This window comes from Chiloscyllium plagiosum, unplaced genomic scaffold, assembly GCF_037043375.1.
Source record: "Chiloscyllium plagiosum isolate Xiang-an unplaced genomic scaffold, Cpla_swu_hap1 HiC_scaffold_27, whole genome shotgun sequence".
Taxonomy (NCBI): Eukaryota; Metazoa; Chordata; class Chondrichthyes; order Orectolobiformes; family Hemiscylliidae; genus Chiloscyllium; species Chiloscyllium plagiosum.
The window spans coordinates 30,885,769-30,910,471 of NW_028270165.1; the positions used below are offsets into that span (position 1 = coordinate 30,885,769).

Here is a 24,703-nt window from a genome sequence, read left to right on the forward strand (position 1 = left end):
CTTGTTGGTAACTTCCTCAAAAAACTCAAGTTTGTGGGACACTATTTTCCTCATACCAAACCACACTAACTATCCCTAATCAATTTTTGCCTCTCTAAATGTCCATAAATCCTATCTTTTATAATCACCTACAACAATTTACCCACAACCAAAGTCAGACTCACATGTCTATATTTCCTCAGTTTCTCCTTATAACCTTTTTTAAACAAGAGTGCAACATTAGCCAACCTCCAGTCATCAGGCACCTCACTCAGTTATAGATGATGCAAATATTTCTGCACGCGGTCTCGTAATTTCCTCCCTCGCTTCATACAACATTTTGGGATACATTAGATCAGGTCCCAGACGTGAGAAACGAAGCTCACTCACTTCAATAATTTCAGTCCGAGACAAGATCTGAATCAGTAGTGTCATTTATTTTACTCTTGCAAGAGGGTGCGATGTCCACTGTCTACAAGGCAGGGACACACACACACACACTGAATTCAACTAATACACGATATTTATGTAATTTGGTTCCTATTTTTTTATCCCATTGCTCCTCCCCGTTTACATCTTCCACTTCTCTAAGACCGGCACCCATTACTCCTGTTTATCTCTTGTCTGTGACAAAATGCTTATTTCTGGCCTCAAGGCCGTTTGACCACATCCCGCTGTGGCCCATTGTTAGGTATATCCTTTCTTCACCATTATCTACTCCCTCCATGTGTGCTTTCCCCAACCATACTGATCCTTATGACCTTTTAATTGGGGTTTGTTCCTATATTTCTGTAAAAGTGGAAAACAGATGCTTGTAATTACTGCTTGTGCAAGCATATCTGGCTTAACCTACATCCTCACAGCACCTTATCTATTTTTCTGTAACATCTACCATTGTTTTGCTGTCACGTTTCATTCTTGCATACAATTTTAGCTAATACAAAAACAATTCTGTATTTCCTCCACATAGTTTGCATTCTTGTTGACTCAGCTCTTAGTTGAAACAATTACACACTGGTGTGAGTTCATTTACCTTGCATAAGTAATTATAATTGCAGAAGTAACACTACTTTACCTATATCCCACACAGAGATTCATCCATCTTTTATATTCTCCAAGACCTCCCAAATTTCCTCTTCTGTCAAGTGAACTGTTTTAAAACATCAAAGTTTATTTCTCTACATTCTCTAGACTCCATTTCTTCCTCCACTGTAAAAACTGAAGTGAAATATTCATTTAGTATCTCTCCCATTTCCTGGGGTTCAACACAAAGACAACCTCCTTCATCTTTAAGAGCCCTACCCTCTCTCTAGTTATCCTCTTGCTCTTAATATATTTTGGAGAATTTCTTTGGATTAGCCTTAACTGCCAATGCTATTTCATATCCCCTCTTCGCCTTCCTGATTTCTCTCTTAAGAGTGCCCCTACATTATTTATACAGATTAAGAGATTCAATTGAACCAAGCTGTCGGTATTTAAAATAAGATTCCCTCTTTTTATCCTGAGGTCCTCATCATGAATCTTTATTCATCCATTGTTCCTTAGTCTTACCAGCCTTACCCTTCACTAACAGGAACAGAATGCCTCTGAACTCTCGTTATCACACTCTTGAACGTCTCCTAATTGTCAGACGTCCTTTGTGCTCTGCAGAGAGTGAACCCACCTTCTCCAGACTGTATTGATCCAAAAACACTCACCGCTGATACTATTTTGGGAAATCATCCCCACACCCTCTCAAAGATATTGAGATCATTCCTAAAGTCTGGTGCTCAGAGTTAAACATAATATTTCAACTGAGGATCCACCAATGATTTACATTAATTCAGTATAACTTCATGCTCTCATCTATTTTGTATCCACTAGTGAAACTGAGGACATAATAATTTTTTCAAAACTCAGCTCCACCATATTCCCAGGTCATTCTGTTAAAAATCATACCATTTAATTTATTCTGCCTCGCCTCACTCAAAAATCCAAATCATTGACTGAATTAACTTCTGAAACTGTAAGAGGGGCAAAATGAACACCAGAACTTTGTCTGTAATTAAAAGTTGCGGACTTTGCTGGCAAGGTGACATTGTGATTGTTATTCCGCATGACTTGCTTTACTGCAGCTGGGAGTCGATGAATGACGTGGAAAGATCCCTGGGAGTGGCTCTTCAAAACTTGTTGCAGCACCAACAGCTCAATGTTCCCGCTCTCCGTTCAGGAGGCCTGAGCAACTTCACACACCGTCCATAGAGGAGCTCTCCTGATGCACGGAGACCAACATTTGTGTTTTACCTGACACCAAAAGAACTGGACACACATTGGGGTTGTTCTTTTTGGAATCTCACTGTGAGCAAACTGGTGCCACAGATCAGAAACCCTTTGTATTCACGTACCACAATTGGAGATCTACAGCACTGTAAAAAGCCTGTTTCCCCACTGAGTCTGTGGCAGTCAGAAACAATTAACTATTCCAAATCCATTTTCCATCTCTTGGCCCAAAGCCTTATATGCATTGGCATCATAAGTGTACATCTAACATTAAAATGTTGGAAGTTCGCTGCTTCCACCACCCTTATAGGCATTGTGTTCCTGATTTCCCACCATCCTCTGGTTGGTTTAAAAAAAAATTGCTCACATCCCTTCTGCACCTCCTGCCCCTTAGCTAAATCTATGCTTCCAGTCATTGATCACTCCACCAAAGGGAAAGGTTTCTTCCAGTCTACCCTGTCTATACCCCTCAGTTTTGCACATCACAATAAAATGTTTCCAGATGTTTCAGAGCAGTTTTATGAAGAAACATTTGACATCATGCTGTGGCACGGTGGCGCAGTGGTTAGCACTGCTGCCTCACAGCGCCAGAGACCTGGGTTCAATTCCCGACTCAGGCGACTGTGTGGAGTTTGCACGTTCTCCCCGTGTCTGCGTGGGTTTCCTCCGGGTGCCCCGGTTTCCTCCCACAGTCCAAAGATGTACACGTCAGGTGAATTGGCCATGCTAAATTGCCCGTAGTGTTAGGTATAAGGGTAAATGTAGGGGTATGGGTGGGTTGCGCTTCGGCGGGTCGGTGTGGACTTGTTGGGCCGAAGGGCCTGTTTCCACACTGTAAGTAATCTAATCTAAAAACCAATTAAGAGAAGGTGACTTTAGGAAAGATGCTTAAATATCTTTAATCAGGAAAGAGGGGTTTAGGTTAGGAATTTTTCAGCCTCAGAGTCATGGACACGATTGCTAAAGTAATTAAAATTAGGGAGGCCCTAAAGAGGGCTGCAGGACCTTTCAGATGGTGATGTGATTGTAGATGACAAAGGTAAGGCCACAGAGGGAGTTAATAACAAAGATATTAATTTTAAATTTGAGGCATTACTTACCCAGGAGCCAACATTGGTCAGCAAGTACAGGGGTGTTGGGTGAAGGGGACTTAATGCGAGATCCAGGAAAGAGAGTTTTGGATCACAGAATCCCTACAATCTGGAAACAGGCCATTAGGTCCAACAAGTCCACACCAACCCTCTAAAGAGTAACCCACCCAGACCCATTCCCTATTACTCTACATATACCGCTGACTAATGCGCCTAACCTACACAACTTTGGACTGTGGGAGGAAACCAGAGCACCCAGATGAAAACCACACAGACATGGGGAGAACATGCAAACTCCACACAGACAGTCGCCAGAGGCTGGGATCGAACCTGGGTTCCCTGGCGTTGTGAGGCAGCAGTGCTAACCACAGAGCTGCCATGTCATCCACAAAATTCTCATGATTCCAGGTGTAGGCAGGTTGACTGAGAGAGACTGGTCAGGAATGTATTAGAATCAAGTCAAAGGCAAAACAGACATGGAAGAGAGTTTCAGTAGCAGGTACAGACCAACAACTTGTTGGGGACAGTGAGGACTACAGAAGCTGGAGAGTCAGAGCTGGTAAAGTTTCATACTGGAATAAGGCACAGCAGGTCAGGCAGCATTCGAGGAGCAAGAGTTGACGTTTCAGACAGGACCCTTCTTCAGGACCTCACACGAACAACCTTCTGAAGATTGAGTCATAGAGATGTACAGCACGGAAACAGACCCTTCGGTCCAACCCGTCCAGGCCGACCAGGTATCCCAACCCAATCTAGTCCCACCTGCCAGCACCCGGCCCATATCCCTCCAAACCCTTCCCATTCATATACCCATCCAAATGCCTTTTAAATGTTGCAATTGTACCAGCCTCCACCACTTCCTCTGGCAGCTCATTCCATACACGTACCACCCTCTGTGTGAAAGAGTTGCCCCTGAGGTCTCTTTTATATCTTTCCCCTCTCACCCTAAAACTATGCCCTCTAGTTCTGGACTCCCTGACCCCAGGGAAAAGACTTTGTCTATTTACCCTATCCATGTCCAAATGTCTGGTGTTAGTGATTATGTGGATGTGCAGTCAGGAGCTCATCTTGGGTTAAAAATGACAGCATAATCGCGAAGAGTGTAGTTTGACTTAAGATAATTCCTGGGGAGAAGGATGAACTCAGTAGTTAGGGAACAGAATTTGCAATGGTGACCAAAGACAGTGACCTTTTGGAAGAGGTAAAAGAAGTTTAATAATTTTGTGGCAGTGGAGGTATGGAAAGGAATGGTGGTGAGATAAAGCTGGGTGTTTACAGTGTCCAAGTGAAAACTAACACTTTTGGTGCTTTTGGATGATATCACCTTGTGACAGCAACCTGATGAGAAATGGCAGGGGCCAAGGATTGCTCCTTGGGGGACACCCAAGCACCTGAAAGAGGAAAGGGAGTGGAGATGGAGTGCTTGTTTTTTTCCTCAGGATACCCGATGATGGTGAACGAGGAAGGAGAGAAGGCCATGACCAATATCAGTTAAAAGACAGGGCAGTTGGATGGTCCATGCTTCATAGATTCCTTATGGGCGGCATGGAGGTTCAGTGGTTAGCACTGCTGTCTCACAGCGGCAGGGACCCGGGTTTGATTTCAGACGTGGTCCGTGTGGAGTTTGCACACACTCCCAGTGTCTGCGTGGGGTTCCTCCGGGTGCACCAGTTTCCTCCCATCACTCCAAAGATGTGCAGGCCAGGTGAATTGGCCATGCTAAACTGCCCGCAGTGTTAGGTACAATGGTCAGGGGTAAATATCAAGTAGGGGAATGGGTCTGGATGGGTTACTCTACAGATGGTTGGTGTGGACTTGTTGGGCCGCAGGGCCTGTTTCCACACTGTAGGGAATCCAATCTAAAATCAAAAAAGTGTGGAAGCAGATAATTCAGCCCTTTGAGTCCATGTCTGAGGAGCATCCCACCCCAGCCTCCTAACCCTGTAATTCCTGTGGCAAATCCACTGAGCCTGCACATTACTGGAAACTGAGCAATTTTAGCTTGGCAAACCCACTTAACCTGCACCTCTTTGGACTGCGGGAGGAAACCAGAGCACTCAGAGCGGGGAGCCACACTGACACAGGGGGAGAACATGCAGATTCCACCCAGGCAGTTGCCCAAGGTGGAACCAAACCCAGGTCCCTAGCGCTGAGGCAGCGGCACTAACCACAACCACTGTGCTGCCCAGTTAAGTCTGACAGGACATGATGAGAAAAATAAACTGGAAAAAGATGCAAGTTCAGGACTAAGACAAGGAGAAATGTTTGAATGAATTTGGCCCAGCGGTTAGTAGAAGACAGGAATGCAGCAGAAGGACATTATTGGATTCTCTCAAGCTCAGTGACAAAGCAGCTCAGAGAGCTCCTCACATTTATTGTTCGAGGTCAGGATGTAGGAGCCAGGGGAGAGGAGAACCCTTCTAAAAGGAACGGTCTTAAAGATACTCAAATAAAACTCAAGTGTTAAACACAAACCCAATTTATTTGACTTATATCCAGAATATTAAAAACCTATAACTGAAGTGGGGTTTATTAACACTAGCAGAAACAGATTCTAATGAAGGAGGTTCTCTTCCAAGCAGGAGAGGCAGCTAATCATAGCAGTTACTCGTGAATTTGCTGAGTGTTTGGTGTAAGCAGACTCTCGATTGAATAAATCCCTTCACTTGATTGAATAAATCCATTTTTTTTTCCCATGCAAGGACTGCACAAAACACTACATAGGACAAACAGGAAGACAGCTAACGATCCGCATCCATGAACACCAACTAGCCATGAAACGACACGACCAGCTATCTTAGTATCCACACACGCAGATGACAAACAACATGAATTTGACTGGGACAACACTACTATTATAGGACAAGCCAAACAGAGAACAGCCAGGGAATTCCGAGAGGCATTGACTCATCCACAGATTCAATCAATAAGCACATCGACCTGGACCCTATATACCAACCACTGCAGCGGACAGCTGGAACTGACAACCGGAAGCGACAGATTCAAACCGCTACAAATGCTGGAGGAAACATCATAGAAGTGCTTCACAGGAGGCTCCCACCTAGACAGGAGACGAAACGTCTGCAACACAAATTCCCAGCTCGGCGAAAAGAACCACAACAACGAGCACCCGAGCTCCAAATCTTCTCCCAAACGTTATCCTTCATTTCCCACCCAAATGAAATAATTCTCATCTCACTCCCCATTCACAAAACAAAATCCTTGATCAAAAATACACTTAATTTTCGAATTCCAGGGCATGCCTCCCTCATAGTTTGGTGAGGTATTGTAGCAGAAGGGATAAAGAAAGGCAATAAATAAATTAGTTAAAAATCACAACACCAAGTTATAGTCCAACAGGTTTATTTGGAAGCAATAGCTTTCAGAGAGTTGCTCCTTCATCAGGTGTGATAGAGTTGTACAGTACAGAAACTGACCCTACGGTCCAACTCATCTAAACCGACTAGATATCCTAACCTAATCTAGTCCCATTTGCCAGCACCCGGCCCGTATCCCTCCAAACCCTTCCTATTCATATACCCATCCAGATGCCGGTTAACTGTTGCAATTGTAGTAACCTCCACCACTTTTTCCCCAAGTGTTGGAGGCTGAGAGGTGACCACGGAGTTTTACAAAATCATGAGGGCCATGGGTAGGGTGAATTGAGTGTTAGGAGATGTACAACATGCAAACAGTCCCTTCAGTCCAGCTTATCCATGCTGACCAGATATCCTAAATTCATCTCATCCCATTAGCCAGTTGGCCCATAACCCTCTCAACCCTTCCTATTCATACACCCATCCAGATGCCTACATAGAACAATACAGTACAGAACAGGCCCTTCGGCCCACGATGTTGTGCCGAACATTTGTCCTAGCTTAAGCACCCATCCATGGACCTATCCAATTGCCGCTTAAAGGTCACCAATGATTCTGACTCTGCCACTCCCACAGACAGTGCATTCCATGCCCCCACCACTCTCTGGGTAAAGAACCTACCCCTGACATCTCCCCTATACCTTCCAGCCTTCACCTTAAAATAATGTCCCCTTGTAACACTCTGTTGTACCCGGTGAAAAAGTTTCTGACTGTCTACTCTATCTATTCCCCTGATCATCTTATAAACCTCTATCAAGTCACCCCTCATCCTTCTCCGTTCCAATGAGAAAAGGCCTCGCACTCTCAACCTATCCTCGTACGACCTATTCTCCATTCCAGGCAACATCCTGGTAAATCTCCTCTGCACCCTCTCCAAGGCTTCCACATCTTTCCTAAAGTGAGGCGACCAGAACTGCACACAGTACTCCAAATGTGGCCTTACCAAGGTCCTGTACAGCTGCATCATCACCTCAGGACTCTTGAATTCAATCCCTCTGCTAATGAACGCTAATACACCATAGGCCTTCTTACAAGCTCTATCCACCGGAGTGGCAACTTTCAAAGAGCCAAGAACATAGACCCCAAGATCCTCTGCTCCTCCACCTTACTAAGAACCCTACCGTTAACCCTGTATTCCGCATTCTTATTTGTCTTTCCAAAATGGACAACCTCACATCTGCCACTCCTCCGCCCAGCTCTGCATCATATCTAAGTCCCTTTGCAGCCAACAACAGCCCTCCTCACTATCGATAACTCCACCAATCTTCGTATCGTCTGCAAATTTACTGACCCACCCTTCGACTCCCTCTTCCAAGTCATTAATAAAAATTACAAACAGCAGAGGACCCAGAACTGATCCCTGCGGAACTCCACTTGTAACTGGGCTCCAGGCTGATTATTTACCATCTACCACCACTCTCTGACTTCGACCGGTTAGCCAGTTCTCTATCCAACTGGCCAAATTTCCCACTATCCCATGCCCCCTGACTTTTCACCTAAGCCTACCACGGGGAACCTTATCAAATGCCTTACTAAAATCCATGTACACTACATCCACTGGTCTACCCTCATCCACATGCTTAGTCACCTCCTCAAAGAATTCAATAAGACTTGTAAGGCAAGACCTACCCCTCACAAATCCGTGCTGGCTGTCCATAATCAAGCAGTGTCTTTCCAGATACTCAAATCCTATCCCTCAGTACCCTTTCCATTACTTTACCTACCACCGAAGTAAGACTAACTGGCCTGTAATTCCCAGGGTTATCCCTATTCCCTTTTTTGAACAGGGGCACAACATTCACCACTCTCCAGTCCCCTGGTACCACCCCCGTTGACAGTGAAGACGAAAAGATCATTGCCAACGGCTCTGCAATTTCCTCTCTTGCTTCCCACATAATCCTAGGATATATCCCGTCAGGCCTGGGGGACTTGTCTATCCCCAAGTTGTTCAAAATGCCCAACACATCTTCCTTCCTAACAAGTATCTCCTCTAGCTTACCAGTCCGTTTCATACTCTCCTCTTCAACAATACGGTTCCTCTCATTCGTAAATACTGAAGAAAAGTACTCATTCAAGACATCTCCTATCTCTTCCGACTCAATACACAGTCTCCCACTACTGTCCTTGATCGGACCTACCCTCGTTTTCGTCATTCTCATGTTTCTCACATACGCATAAAAGGCCTTGGGGTTATCCTTGATCCTACCCGCCAAAGATTTTTCATGCCCTCTCTTAGCTCTCCTAATCCCTTTCTTCAGCTCCCTCCTGGCTATCCTGTATCCCTCCAACGCTCTGTCTGAACCTTAATTCCTCAACCTTGTGTAAGCCTCCTTCTTCCTCTTTACAAGACATTCAACCTCCCTCGTCAACCAAGGTTCCCTCACACGACCATCTCTTTCCTGCCTGACAGGTACATACATATCAAGGACACGTCGTATCTGTTCCTTGAAAAAGTTCCACATTTCAACAACATCCTTCCCTGACAGCCTATGCTCCCAATTTATGCTCCTCAGATCCTGTCTTGCAGCATCGTATTTACCCTTCCCCCAATTGTAAAACCTACCCTGTTGCACGCACCTATCTCTCTCCATAACCAAGGTGAAAGTCACAGAATTGTAGTCACCATCACCAAAATGCTCACCCACTAACAAGCCCACCACTTGTCCTGGTTCGTTACCGAGTACCAAATCCAAAATGGCCTCCCCTCTGGTCGGACAATCTACATACTGAGTTAGAAAAGCTTCCTGGACACACTGCACAAACACCGCCCCGTCCAATCTACTTGATCTAAAGAGCTTCCAATCAATATTTGGGAAGTTGAAATTGCCCATGACTACTACCCTGTGGCTTCTGAACCTTTCCAAAATCCGTTTCCCAATCTGTTTCTCCACATCTCTGCTGCTATTGGGGGGCCTATAGTAAACACCCAATAAGGTGACTGCACCTTTCCTATTTCTGACTTCAGCCCATACTACCTCCAAAGGCAGATGCCCCTCGAACTGCCTTTCTGCAGCCATTATACCATTTCTAATTAGCAACGCCACACCCCCTGCTTTTTTACCACCCTCCCTAATCTTACCGAAACATCTGTAACCAGGAACCTCCAACAACCATTCCTGTCCCTCTTCTATCCACGTTTCCGTGATGGCCATAACATCGTAGTCTCAAGTACCGATCCACGCCTTAAGTTCACCCACCATATTTCTGATACTCCTTGCGTTGAAGTATACACACTTGAACCCATCTGTTTCCGCAAGTATCCCCTGTCAGTGCTACCTTCTCCACAGCCTCCCTACATTCTTGTGCATTCTGAAAAACAGCTAACCTACTTGCTGGACTACAAGTCCGGATCCCACCCCCCTGCCAAATTAGTTTAAACCCCTCCCGAAGAGTGCTAGCAAACCTACTTCCCAGGATATTGGTGCCCTTCTGATTCAGGTGCAACCCGTCCTGCTTGTACAGGTCCCACCTTCCCCAGGATGCAGTCCAATTGTCCAAATACCTGAAGCCCTCCCTCCTACACCATCCTTGCAGCCACATGTTCAACTGCACTCTCTCCCTATTCCTTGCCTTATTTAAGAACTTACCTCGACGCCAACGGTCTTTTTGCAGCAGAGAGTGGCGGGAGCTGGGTGGAAGTGAAGTCGGAGCGCAGAGCTGGTCGGGAAGGTAAGTGATTGTTATTTAAGTGGAGAAGGAACCCAAGACACTACACGTGTAGTGTCTCCCACCCTCCCTCCTCCTCGAACCTCACAAAAAGGACTCAGTCGGCTGAACAGGTAAGCTACTTAGTGTTCTTGTTTTGGAGACTAAGTGTAGAGTTATGGCAGCGCAGGCAGTGGAATGTTCCTCCTGCAGGATGTTTGAGGTAGGGGTCACGTGGCACCGGCAACAACCCAGAGATGACGACTCTGTTCGTCCTAGCTTTTAGCTTCCAGCCTAACTCCCTGAGCTCCTGAATGACCTCCCCACCCCTCTTCCTACCTATGTCGTTGGTGCCAATGTGCACCACGACATCTGGCTGCACACCCTCCCCCTTAAGGATTCTGAAGACACGGTCCGAGACGTCTCGGACCCTGGCACCCGGGAGACAACAAACCAACCAAGAGTCTCGCCCATGTCCACAGAACCGCCTGTCTGTCCCTCTAACTATAGAGTCTCCTATAACTAGTGCTCTCCTCCTCTCCCCCTTTCCCTTCTGAGCCTCAGAGCCAGACCTCATGCCAGAGACCCGGTCACTGCAGCTTACCCCTGCTAGGCCGTCCGCCTCAAAAGTATCCAAAGCGGTATACTTATTGTTGAGGGGAACAACCACAGGGGATCCCTGCACTGCCTGCTTCCTCCCCTTCCCACCTCTAACTGTTACCCAGCTACCTCTGTTCTCTGGCGTAACTATGTCCCTATAGCTTCTATCTATCATCCTCTCAGCCTCTCGAATAATTCTCAGTTCATCCAACTCCAGCTCCAGTTCCCTAACACGTCCTTCTCCACTCAAATAACAAATCACTTACCTTCCCGACCAGCTCTGCGCTCTGACTTCACTTCCGTCCAGCTCCCGCCGCTCTCTGCTGCCTGTTAAAAGTTGTAATCGTACCAGTCTGCACCAAGTCCTCTGGCAGCTCATTCCACACATGCACTCTGAAAAATTTCCCCTTAGGTCCCTTTTAAACCTTTCCTCTGTCATCTTAAACCAATGTCTTCTAGTCCTGGAGGCTCCCCCACCCTATAGCCAAGGTCTTTTTCCTAGTGGAGGAGAGTCTAAAACGAGAAGGCATAGGGAGAGGGAAAAAAACAAAAGGAGTGAAAGAAATAATATTCCACATTGATTACTCCACTGTTCAATGAGATCATGAATGATCTGAGAATCCTCAACTTCATTTCCCTAGAACATCTGACTCTCTTACTGATAAAAAAACTCAGCCTCAAATATACTTAATGACACAATCTCAACATGCTCTGTTGCAATAAACACCAGAAATTCACAACCCTCTGACAGAAGAAATTCCTCTCAAGGGTGCAACCTCTTACTCAGATTACACCTTCTAGTTCTAGACTCTCCCACAAAGAAACAGCTTCTCAACATCTACCCAGTCAAGCCCTCTACAATATATGTTTCAATAAGGTCACTTCTCATTCTTCTAATCTCCAATGTTTGCAACCCAACCTATTTGACCTCTCTCCTCATAAGAAAATCCTTCCATGCCTGCGATCAGTGAATCTTCTCTAGACTGCCTCCAGTGGCATTATATCTTACCTTAGGTATGGGGACCAAAACCGTTTCACATTATTCTAGGTGAGGTCTACCTAGTACTTTGTAGTTTTCACAGGAGTTCCCTATTGCTATACTCCATTCCCTGGGATAGACTAATATTCCAGTTACCTTCTTTATTATCTGCTGAACCTGTATGTTAGTTTTTAGTTGTGATTTATACAGTAGGATCCACAAATGCCTTTGTGACGCAGCTTCCTGCAGTCTACTTAAATAATAATGTTTCTATTCTTCTGCAAAACCTAAATTGCTTACTATATTCCATCTACATAACTTAACCTGTATATATTTCTCTACAAATGTCGTCTCTCATTCTCACCACTTACCCTGTAACCACACTCACTTGCCTCAATAATGTCATAACTGTAGTCCCAGCACTGATCCCTGTTCTACTCCACCGGTTGCAGATTGTCATTTGGAAAATTTCCCTCTTAATCCAAATCTGACTTATTAACTCGCCAATTCTCTATCCATACAAATATACAATCTACCCACCTTGGGCTCTTATCGAGTAGCCTTATGTACAGGACCTTATTGATCACCGTTTGGAAATTCATATATATTTCATCTATTAGTTCCCCTTTCTCTTCCTGCTTGTTACCTCCTCAAAGAATAGTCAAATTTGTTGGGCATTGGTTTCCATTTTTATGAAACCACGTTGAATCAACAGACAATAGGTGCAGGAGTAGGCCATTCTGCCCTTCAAGCCTGCACCACCATTCAATATGATCATGGCTGATCATTCCGAATCAGTATCCACTTCCTGCCTTATCTCCATAACCCTGGATTCCACTATCCTTGAGAGCTCTATCCAACTCTTTGTTAAACGAATCCAGAGACTGGGCCTCCACTGCCTTCTGGGGCAGAGCATTCCACACAGTCACCATTCTCTGGGTGAAGAAGTTTCTCCTCATCTCTGTCCTAAGTGGCCTACCCCGTATTTTTAAGCTGTGTCCTCTGGTTCGGCACTCACCCATCAACGGAAACATGTTTCCTGCCTCCAGAGTGTCCAATCCTTTAATAATTTTATACGTCTCAATCAGATCCCCTCTCAGTTTTCTAAACTCAAGGGTATACAAGCCCAGTCGCTCCAATCTTTCAACATAAGATCGTCCCGCCATTCCAGGAATTGACCTCGTGAACCTACGCTGCACTCCCTCAATAGCTAGAATGTCTTTCCTCAAATTTGGAGATCAGAACTGCATACAGTACTCCAGGTGCTGTCTCACCAGGGCCCTGTACAGCTGCAGAAGAACCTCTCTGCTTCTAAACTCAATCCCTCTTGTTATGAAGGCCAGCATGCTATTAGCCTTCTTCACTACCTGCTGTACCTGCATGTTTACCTTCATTGACTGGTGTACAAGAACACCCAGATCTCTTTGTACTGCCCCTTTACCTAAATTGATTCCATTTAGGTAGTAATCTGCCTTCCTGTTCTTGCCACCAAAGTGGATAACCATATATTTATCCACATTAAACTATATCTGTCCACTCACCTAACCTGTCTAGGTCACCCTGTAATCTCCTAACATCCTCCTCACATTTCACCCTGCCACCCAGCTTTATTTCATCAGCAAATTTGCTAATGTTACTATTAATACCATCTTCTATATCATTAATATATATTGTAAAAAGCTGCAGTCCCAGCACTGATCTCTGCGGTACCCCACTGGTCACCCCTGCCATTCCGAAAGGGAGCCATTTATCACTACTCTTTGTTTTAGATTGTGTTGCTAATTATTCTGCAATATATCATTTATAATAGACACTAACATTTTTGTAATAGCAAATTTGAACCGAACTGACCTGTCTTTTTTTGCCTCCCTTTTGTTTCCCAATCCTCTGGGGCTTTTCCAGAAGCTAAGGATTCTTGGATAGTTACTACGATTCACCCACTGCCTCTAATATTCGAGGGCACGACCCTTCAGGTCCAGGGGGCTTATCAGCTTTTAGGGCCAATAATAATTTTTCTCTAATGACAACCATTTTATTTATTTCCTCCCCCACTATTGCCTCTTGATTAGTCAGTACTTTAGGAATGCTGTTTGTGGTTATTTACATGCAAGGGTCAACCCCCCCCTCCCCTAATGAGGCCTCTCAGATTTTCTAGAGGGCTACTTCTGAGTTTTCAGAAGACCCTTTTCATTCTTACCACTCCTTCATTAGTAACGAGATTACCAAATGGGCAATTTGGACGCTCAGCAAAAGCATGATTAGAAAAATTCATCAAAATCCTTAATAATCATTACTGCTCCATTGACCTTAAGTCTGAAATACAGAAGGTGAGCATTAATTCAGTGCGGCATTTAAATTGGCATAAGAGAACAGGAGTAGGCTGTTCAACCCTTCGAGTCTGCTCCATCATTCAATAAAATCATGCCTGATCTATGGCCTAATTCCATATGCCTTCCTTGGGCCCATATCACTTAGTACTTCCACCACTTAGAGTCATAGAGATGTACAGCATGGAAACAGACCCTTCGGTCCAACCCGTCTATGCCGACCAGCTATCCAAATCCAATCTAGTCCCACCTGCCAGCACCCAGCCCATATCCCTCCAAACCCTTCCTATTCATATACCCATCCAGATTCCTCTTAAATGTTGCAATTGTACCAGCCTCCACCACTTCCTGTGGCAGCTCCTTCCATACACGTACCACCCTCAGTGAAAATATTGCCCCTTGGGTCTCTTTTATATCTTTCCCCTCTCACCCTAAACCTATGCCCTCTAGTTCTGGATTCCCCCACCCCAGGGAAAAGACTTTGCCTATTTACCCTATCCATGCCCCTCAATTTTGTAAACCTCTATAAAGGTCATTATATGCAAGGAATTCATTACCGACGTTTTGCTGGCTCCCTTCTGGCCTTTGGGAAGGATGAAAATGCTCTCTCCTCTTAGCAACCACTCTCTTGCTTTACAGCCCACCCACACTTTGCAGCCTTTGTAACACTCGACTCCCTTTGCATTCCCTTTCCCACCTTCGTGGCTTAGCGTCCTTCTGGCCTGCCAACTGTTTCACATCCCACTCCAGCTACCTCTGGATCTTGACTGCCCTACTACCTCCAGCTTTCTTGACTGTTGCTCTCCATCTTATCACTGCTGCTGCAATGACAGGCTGCCTGTTTCACGTGTTTGCTGCTGATTGGCTCTGTCCATTCTACTACCATTCTCTGATTGATAGTCACCATGATGGAACTTGAGGCACAAGTTCAAAGATGAGAGGGGAAAGATTTAAAAGGGACCCAAGGGGCAACTTTTTCACACGGGTTGGTGCGTGTAGGGAATGAGCTGCCAGAGGAAGTGGTGGTAGCTAGTACAATTACAGCATTTAGAAGGCATCTGGATGAGAATGTGAAAAGGAAGAGTTGGAGGAATATAAGCCAAAGACTGGCAAATGGGACTAGATTTATTTAGGATATCTGGCCAGCATGGCCAAAATGGAACAAAAGGCATTGCCATGCTGTACAGTTCTGTGTCTCTAAGCCTTGCCCTTGTTCATTTTACAAAAAAATGCAATACCTTGCATTTATCCCCATTAAACACCATCTGCCACTGCTTAGCCCATTGACCCAATTAATCAAGAACTCTTCATAATCTTAGATCAGTTGGAAAGTTGGGCAGAAAAATTACTGATGGAGTTTAATGCAGACAAGGGAGGCAATGCATTTTGGGAGGTTAAATGCAAGACAAAAATATGGAGTAAATGACAGGAACCTAAGAGCATTGATATGCAGAGGGATCTTTTGGGTACAAGCCCAGAGCTCCCTCAAAGTGGCAACACAAGTGGATTAAAGTGGTAAAGAAAGCATGCTTGCCTTTATTAGTGAGGGCACTGGAGTATATAGGTTTGCAGCTGCATAAAGCTTCAATCAGGCCACATTTGGAGTACTGCATACAATTCTGGTCATCACATCGTATGAAGCATATGTCAGCTTTGGAAAGGGTTCAAAAGAGATTTACCAGGAAGTCCTGAAGGAGAATTACACGCGAACCGTTGACTTCTCCACCTCCTGATGCTGCCTGGCTTGCTGTGCTCTCCCAGCATCCCGCTTGTCCACCTTAGATTCCAGCATCCGCAGTTTCCTGGTGTCGAATCATGGAATGTCGAAGCAGTCTCTTATTGTCCCCTCCCGGCCGCCGTTAAAGGACGCGCAGGCGTACTGCCTCACATTGACCCCATAAAAATGGCGGCTCCGTATGCGTCCCCCTGAACATCGTCTCTCTCCCCCCGACCCAGTACAAAACGGTGGCGGTTACCTTGGTTTGTCGCCGTACGAAGCCCGCAGACTTTTTCCAGTTTGCTGACAAAGGGACCGAGAATTTCTATTTCAGTCCCATCAACCTCCCAGTCCACACCGTCTCCATTTCACCGCCGCTCTCCGGAACAACGACCCCCCCCAACCGCCATCTCGTCCAGTCGCTCACGTGTCATCCCGCGAGCCCCCCCCCCCATTCACTCCGATTGGTTGGAGGACTAACCGCGCGGCTTGGTCTTTCAGTCCCGCCCACCCGCTTCTTATTGGTCCGAAGCCGCCGTCAATCTACGGGGCCCCATTGTGAGTGATTGGTGGGGGCTTCCCTCCGCTCCAACAGTCACAGTGAATTGTGCAGGATGCCCGGATTATTGGGGACGAGAGGGCGCTCGCGGCCATTCAGCCCATCCTGACTGTACTAACCCCTCCCGGAGATGTTGTAAAACTGTCCCTTACACACACCTGAAGGGATTGTCTCAATGTTAGTCACAAAGAATCTCCATGAGCTCCTCACCCTTGTGCTTGGAGGTAGGATGGAGGGTCCGAGGAGGAGAACCTTTCCAAAGAAATGAACTTACGCCAAAGGTTTTATAAAGGTGATTAACATCAAACTTATTTTTTTTTTGATATTCAATATTCTGAAATATAGCATGCAGGTCACTATAGTTGATCATGTACACGCTAGTGTGTCAGCGGGTAGGTTGACCCTTCCCATACTTGGAGTTGGTGAATGGTCTGTTCCCAGTGTTAACTCGCTGGTGTACAGTCAATCATATAATTTCATAGAATTCCCACAGTGTGGAAACAACTGGCCCAACAAATCCCCAACAAACCTCTGAAGAGTAACCACCCAGACCCATTCCCCCACACTATATCTACTCCTCACTAAAGCACCTAACCTACACATCCCTGAACACTATAGGCAATTTAACGTGGTCAATTTACCTAACCTGCACACCTTTGGATTGTGGGAGGAAACTGAAGCACCCGGAGAAAACCCACGTGGACATGGGGAGAGTGTGCAAACTCAAACCCTGGTCCCTGGTGATGTGAGGCAGCAGTGCTAACCACTGAGCGACTGTGCCACCCCTGTTGTTGATGGGGCATTAAGTCCCTGGAACTTTTAAATCACTTCTCACTGTCTGGACGTTTGAAACGTCTCTTGCTGGTGTGCATTTGCTGTGTACCAGCAGGTTGGATGAACGAGTGAATCTTTTCCCACACTTGGAACAGGTGAATGGTCTCTCCCCTATGTGAACTCGCTGGTGGACAGTGAGATGAGCTGAATGCCTGAATCCAGACGCACAGATAGAGCATCTCAATGGTCTCTCCTCAGTGTGAATACGTTGATGGAACATCAGTGCTCCAGAAGGTTTATAGTCCTCCACACATTCTGGACAATTAAAGGGTCTCTCCCCAGTGTGAACTCGCAGATGTTTGAGCAAGTCAGACGGTCGAGTGATTTCTCCCCACTGTGACTACAGTTGTGTGTCTCAAGGGGTCAGGTGATCGACTGAATTCCCATCCACACACAGAAAATCCCCATTCTGAATGGTGCTTTTTTATTTTAACTTCCATCTTCAAAATCCAATGATGTTCAAATTCCAGTCAGATCCTGATGTGATCCATTTTATGTTAATCTTCCTGTTCTGATACCCCATGATATCGATTTGAAAGGGAAAAAAGAATGGGCGAGAGAAAACCCATTAAAAACATAGTGATAGATTCTAAAATGAATTAATCTAATAATAGTGGACTGGTACTATGAAAAAGTGACCATGAAACGTTCTAGATTGTCATAAAATCTCACTGGATGTCCTTCAGGAATGGGAACATGCCACTCAGGCTGGGCCCACACAAGACTCCATTCTCTGTGGGAGGAGTTGGAGAGAGAGAGAGAGAGAGAGAGAGAGAGGTAGGAGGGAGGGATTATATGCATTTACAAATTGATTAAAACTTTGACAAAACCCTCCAAGCTCCAACACCCAGAACAGGTCACACAGTTTCCTGACATGTCTGGCATCTATTTGTGGATAAGCAGACCGTTCCTTTATTTAAATATTGGGAAGATTGTCTTCAGTCCTCCCTACAGACCTCACTTCCTCAGCACCCTCCCCATCCCTCTCCCTGGGAGTTGTCGGAGGCTGAATCAGGCTTTTTATAACCCTGGTGAAATACACTACCCCAAGGTGAGTAGCAGGGTGGCTCAGTGGTGAGCTCTGCTGCCTCACAGCACTAGGGACCCTGGTTCGATTCCACCTTCAGGTGACTGTCTGTGTGGAGGTTGCAGGTTCTCCCTGTGTCTATGTTAATTCCTCCCATAGCCCAAAGGTGTGCAGGTTGGGTGGATCGGCCATGTTAAATTGACCATAATATGCACAGATATGCAGGCTGGGTAGATTAGCCGTGGAAAATATAGTGTTACAGAGATTGGGTAGAGGGGTGGGTCTGGGTGGGATGATCTTCAGAGACTGGGTCCACTGCTATTCATATCAATGATCTGGATGAGAATTTAGGAGGCGGGTTAGTAAGTTTGTGGAGACATCAAGATTGATGGAATAGTGAAGACGGTTATCTGGGAATGCAACGAGATCTTGATGAACTGGGTAGGTCGGCTGAGGAATGGCAGACGGAGTTTAATTTAGACAAATGCAAGGTGGTGCATTTTCATAAGCCAAACCAGGGCAGGAAGGACACAGTCAATGGTAGGGCGCTGGAGAGTGTTATAGAACAAAGAAATCTCGGAGTACTGGTTCATTGCTCCTTGAAAATGGAGTCACAGGTAGAGAGGGCAGTGAAGAAGGTTTTCAGCATGTTTGCCTTTCTCGGCCAGAGCACTGAGTATAGGAGTTGGGATGTCTTACTGCAGCTAAACATTGGTGAGGCCACATCTGCAGGACTGCGTGCGGCTCTGGTCGCCCTCCTATAGAAAGGGTATTATTAAACTAGAAAGAGTGCAGAAAAGTTTTACTAGGATGCTACCTGGACTGGAAGGTTTGGGTTACAAGGACACGTTGGGTAGGCTAGGACCTTTTTCCCTGGAGCATAGGAGGCGGAGTGGTGACCTTATAGAGGTCGATAAAATCATGAGAGGCATGGATAAGGTTGATAGCCAACAGCTTTTCCCCAGGTTAGGGGAGTCTAAAACGAGAGGGCATAGGTTTAAGGTGAGGGGGGAATGATACAAAAGGGTCCAGAGGGGCAATAGTTTCACTCAGAGGGTGGTGAGTGTGTGGAACAGGCTGCCAGAGGGAGTAGTGGAAGCGAGTGCAATTTCACCATTTAAGAAACATTTAAACAGATACAGGGATGGGATAGGTATGGAGGAATATGGACCAAACGCAGGCAAATGGGATTAGTTAAATTGTGAGAAGTGGTCAGCATGGACAGGTTGGGCCAATGGGCTGGTTTCCATGCTGTAACCCTCTATTTCCCTATGACTCTATCTCCGGTATCTCTAGTCCCAACTGCCTCCTTATACCTGTGACCTCTCACTTTCAGACCCTACAGCCATCGAGCTGTGACCCCTGACCCTTCTTTGTTTTCTCTGCTGGGTGTTGGCAGGAGGTGAAGAAAAGACAGCAGGAATTTCTCTGACCTGTGATTCACAAGGACACTCCCTGCTGCCCCCAGCAGTTACTTTCCTTCAGTCATTTTCTCACTAACCCTAAACTCTCCTGTTTGCTCTTAATTCTGGTGTTTCTGTCACTTTCACAATTATAGACATAAACGTCACACATTAGAATCAAACCACTTCCGTCATTCTGTCTGATTGAAGTTGGTATTGTGGTTAATAACAGACAAACTATCCTTTTCCCTGGAGTTTCCAATGAAGTGCAGTGGACAGTCTTATCAGTGTTGCCATGGCAACCTGACCACAGGGAGCTGCATGTTTGAGATTCCAACTCAGATTAAGCTCCTCTGTCCCCCTCACACACACTGTATCAGACATTTCACCTCAATGTGTCCCAGGCAGGTTTTCTCTCAAACCAACAAGAATCTCAGACACACAAACCTTTAAATGTGGGTGGAAAAGGTGATGCATTGGTTACAATGCCAACTGGATGCAAAGTTTTAAAGTGCGGATGTGAATTCTGAAAGGACTTTTTAAATGCGTTAGTCACTGGTTGTGCTGCAGTTAAAGCAATAGGCCGGAAGTGTGCTGGAAGAGTATTTTTTTTAGCAAGGGTATCTCAGAAACGATTGGACTGAAAATGCATAGAATATGAATTGAATCAAATTCAGATTGACCATTTTTATTTTGACTATCTGGAGCTTCCGTACTGGAGACTGAAGGCAGTGACACCAGATAAATATTCAACAGTGAAGTCAAAATGAACCAAGTGGATCTTGTCCAGCTTTCATGGCAAAAAGTGTAGAGAGTAGCTTTGTATTTGTCATTTCTGCCATTTACAACTGATACAGTAAAATCGAGACAGCGTTCCTCCAGGACTGAGGGTGCTACATGGACAGCACAAACTACACAATCGTACACCACATAAAGTGCATAAGAAGTGCAAAACACGCAAGTTACAGTGTAATGTAGAGTCATAGAGATGTACAGCACGGAAACAGACCCTTCGGTCCAACCCGTCCATGCCGACCAGATATCCCAACCCAATCTAGTCCCACCTGCCAGTACCCAGACCATATCCCTCCAAACCCTTCCTGTTCATATACCCATGCAAATGACTCTTAAATGTTGCAATTGTACCAGCCTCCACCACTTCCTCTGGCAGCTCATTCCATACAGGTACCACCCTCTGTGTGAAAATGTTGCCCCTGAGGTCTCTTTTATATCTTTCCCCTCTCACCCTAAACCTATGCCCTCTACTTCTGGACTCCCCCACCCCAGGGAAAAGACTTGTCTATTTGCCCTATCCATGCCCCTCATGATTTTATAAACCTCCATAAGATTAGATTAGATTACTTACAGTGTGGAAACAGGCCGTTCGGCCCAACAGGTACACACCGACCCGCCGAAGCGTAACCCACCCATTCCCCTACATTTACCCCTTTACCTAACACTACGGGCAATTTAGCGTGGCCAATTCACGTGACGTGCACATCTTTGGACTGTGGGAGGAAACCGGAGCACCCGGAGGAAACCCACGCAGACACGGGGAGAATGTGCAAACTTCACACAGTCAGTCGCCTGAGTCGGGAATTGAACCCAGGTCTCTGGCACTGTGAGGCAGCAGTGCTAACCACTGTGCCACTGTGCCGCCCTAAAGGTGGTCATAAGGTGACCCGTCAGCCTCTGACACTCCAGGGAAAACAGCCTCAGCCTGTTTAGTCTCTCCCTATAGCTCAGATGCTCCAACCCTGGCAACATCCTTGTAAATCTTTTCTGAACCCTTTCAAGTGTCACAACATCCTTCCGATAGGAAGGAGACCAGAATTGCATGCAATATTCCAACAGTGGCCTAACCAATGTCCTGTACAACTGCAACATGACCTCCCAACTCCTGTACTCAATATTCTGACCAATAAAGGAAAGCAGCCCAAACGCCTTCTTCACTATCCTATCTACTTGCGACTCCACTTTCAAGAAACTATGAACCTGCACACCAAGGTCTCTTTGTTCAGCAACATTCAATAATAGACATTTTTCTAGTAGCAATGTGAAGTCATGCAAAGAGTTTCAGACAAAATAGAGTCCGATCATACTGTATTAAGGAGCGTGATGGCTCGGGGGAAGAAACTGTTGCACAGCCTGGCCATGAGAGTTCAAACGCTGCGTTATCTTCTGCCAGATGGCAGGAGGGAGAAGAGTTTGAGTGAGGGGTGTGTGGGGTCTTCCACAATGCTGTTTGCCTTGCGGATGCAATGTGTGGAGTAAATGTCTGTGATGGAGGGGAGAGAAGGACTCCAATGGTCTCAGCCGTCCTCACGATCAGTTCTAGGGTCTGACAATCCGAGTCAATGTTAATGTTTCTTATCAATTTATTCTCAATGCTTCAAATTGTTAAATCAACAAATAAACTGCAACATCTTTGAAGAAATCTATCAATTTTTAAGATCCAGAGCATTCCTCAGATCAGACAAGGTTTGAGGAAGTGTCCAAAAGTCTGTCACCTTTTGCCCTTTCCACGGATTTTGCCTGATCAACTGAGCTCCAAATGCCGTATTTGTTTCTGGTTCAAAAGGACTTCCTCAAAGTCTGGTGGCAAATAGGCAGAAATGATTCAGTCAATGTCCGAGAAATTTGCCCCAATAGCTTAGAGAACACAAAACACGGCTCAAAGTGAAATTGTCAAACAGTTCATTGCAAGCGATATCGCTGGAAGAGAAACAGACCAGCTGACACAGAACTGCAGGTAGATAAGATTTTGTTTCCCCGAGCTGAGGATGAGTTTGATAGTAATGCTGCACAAGGACACTGCTTAAGAAATGGGAAACTACGATGTATCTGGAAATGGAGTAATTTAGTTGCAAGGATGCTAATTAGGAAAAAAAAATCAGATGGATGTCCAGTTCCTTCACACAATGCAACATCCTGACAGTATCGATGGTTCCATTCCTCTTCACAAGTAGGTGTTAATGTCTCCTCTGATGTGGTGAGCTGCTTCCATTGTCCTGAGCCTGGAGCATGTCCTTGCTGGTGCCTCTCTGTCTGACCTGCTCTTTGTGTGGCTTTGGTATTGCTGGGTTGTGAAACTGCCCTCGGGGCTTTGAGATATCTGTGGGTGCCCTGTCATTATTCGTGGGAGCTTAAAGTGTATTCCCTCGTCTACGTGCAGTCTGATTCGGCTTGTGAGCTGCTTGGGAATTCTGGGTGTTCTGGTACAGTTTGGCCAATTTTGCTTTTGGGCCTATCGTAGGTTAGCAAATGTTTTCCCACAGTCAAAGATGACATTGATTTAATATACCATTAATAGCAATTTACTGTGGGGAAGGTCTGAAATAGCTGTACACTTGGTCTTCAGTGCAGTTTCAAGGAATGAGAGTTTACTGTATTCATTCATGGGTAGTGCTGGTGAACGTTTATGTTCCATTGCCAGTCGGTGTGTGGCGGTGAGCTCCCCTCCTTGGATTGCTACAATCGTTGGGGTGTCAGGACAGCCACAACGCTCCGAGGAAGGGAGTGCCGGAATTTTGACTCGGCGACATTGCGGGAACGGTGATCTATTTCAGGATGACGAGTGTGTCGGCGGGGAACAAGCGGCTGGCGGTCTTTCCATGCAGTAGCGGCCTTTGTTTTCTCGGTGAAAGCTGTCACCGGTTTGGGAGATCCCATTGAAGGAGTCTTGGTGCGAGGCTTGTTGAACTACTCCACTCCATCTTGTGGACGGTCCCCCGCTGCTGAATGTGGTTTCTATGTGAGTTCCAAAATGGCCGCAACAGAGTGGCACAGTTCCGGCTTCTGCTCGTCCGCTACTTTCTTCCGTCCATCTCTCTTTGTCTATTATCCTTCTTTTGTTTTGACTTGTCTTTTCACCGCAGTTCGCTCTTACCTATTGCCCGTGGGGAGCTTGGCTGCAGTGGAGTTTTTGGCATCGGTGGTGGTAGCGAGTGTGGGCCCAGTGGTAAGAGATGGCACCGGACCGCGGCGACCTTGATGTTGGTGAGCCCAGCGCAGGCTGAGGGGTGACCTTATAGAGGTTTACAAAATTATGAGGGGCATGCATAGGGTAAATAGGCAAAGTCTTTTCCCTGGGGTGGGGGAGTCCAGAACTAGAGGGCATAGGTTTAGGGTGAGAGGGGAAAGATATAAAAGAGGCCTAAGGGGCAACTTTTTCACACAGAGGGTGGTACGTGTATGGAATGAGCTGCCAGAGGAAGTGGTGGAGGCTGGTACAATTGCAACATTTAAGAAGCATTTGGATGGGTATATGAATAGGAAGGGTTTGGAGGGATATGGGCCGGGTGCTGGTAGGTGGGACTAGATTCGGTTGGGATGGACGGGTTGGACCGAAGGGTCTATTTCCATGCTGTACATCTGTATGACTCTATGACTCAACGTGGTGTCAGTGGCACCAGTATAGACAGCAGCTCTGGTGTTAGCCCAGATTCGAAGGCTTACATTCTTGTATTTGTTCAGGAAGATTGGGGACGCTGATATTTCAATCGATTCGATTAAATGAACACGCCGATGGGTGGGTCAGTCAGTTTGCAAAGATTGGTGGAGTTGTGGATTGTGTAGAAGGTTGTCAAAGGATACAGCAGGACGTAGATTGGTTGCAGATATCAGCCGAATAATGGCAGATGGAGTTTAATCCGGGTGAGTGTGAGGTGCTGTACATTGGGAGGTCAAATGTTAAAGAAAACCATACAGTGAATGGCAGGCCCCTGAACACCATTGATTAAATTAGATTAGATTAGATTTAGATTACTTACAGTGTGGAAACAGGCCCTTCGGCCCAACAAGTCCACACCGCCCCGCCGAAGCGCAACCCACCCATTCCCCTACATTTACCCCTTACCTAACACTACGGGCAATTTAGCACGGCCAATTCACCTGACCCTGCACG

The 24,703-nt window shown here is 45.9% G+C and overlaps 1 long non-coding RNA gene across 2 annotated transcripts in view; it reads right to left on the bottom strand.

The window, feature by feature from the left end:
* Window positions 1-17,260, bottom strand: part of LOC122543460 (uncharacterized) — an 82,243-nt gene extending 64,983 nt beyond the window's left edge. The window contains exon 1 of one of the 2 annotated variants that reach the window (XR_006310032.2): window positions 15,937-17,260. This is a non-coding gene — a long non-coding RNA (uncharacterized LOC122543460). The remainder of the gene's footprint in view (window positions 1-15,936) is intronic. The other variant, XR_015751240.1, reaches the window with a different exon arrangement.
* Between the last annotated feature and the right edge of the window lie 7,443 nt (window positions 17,261-24,703).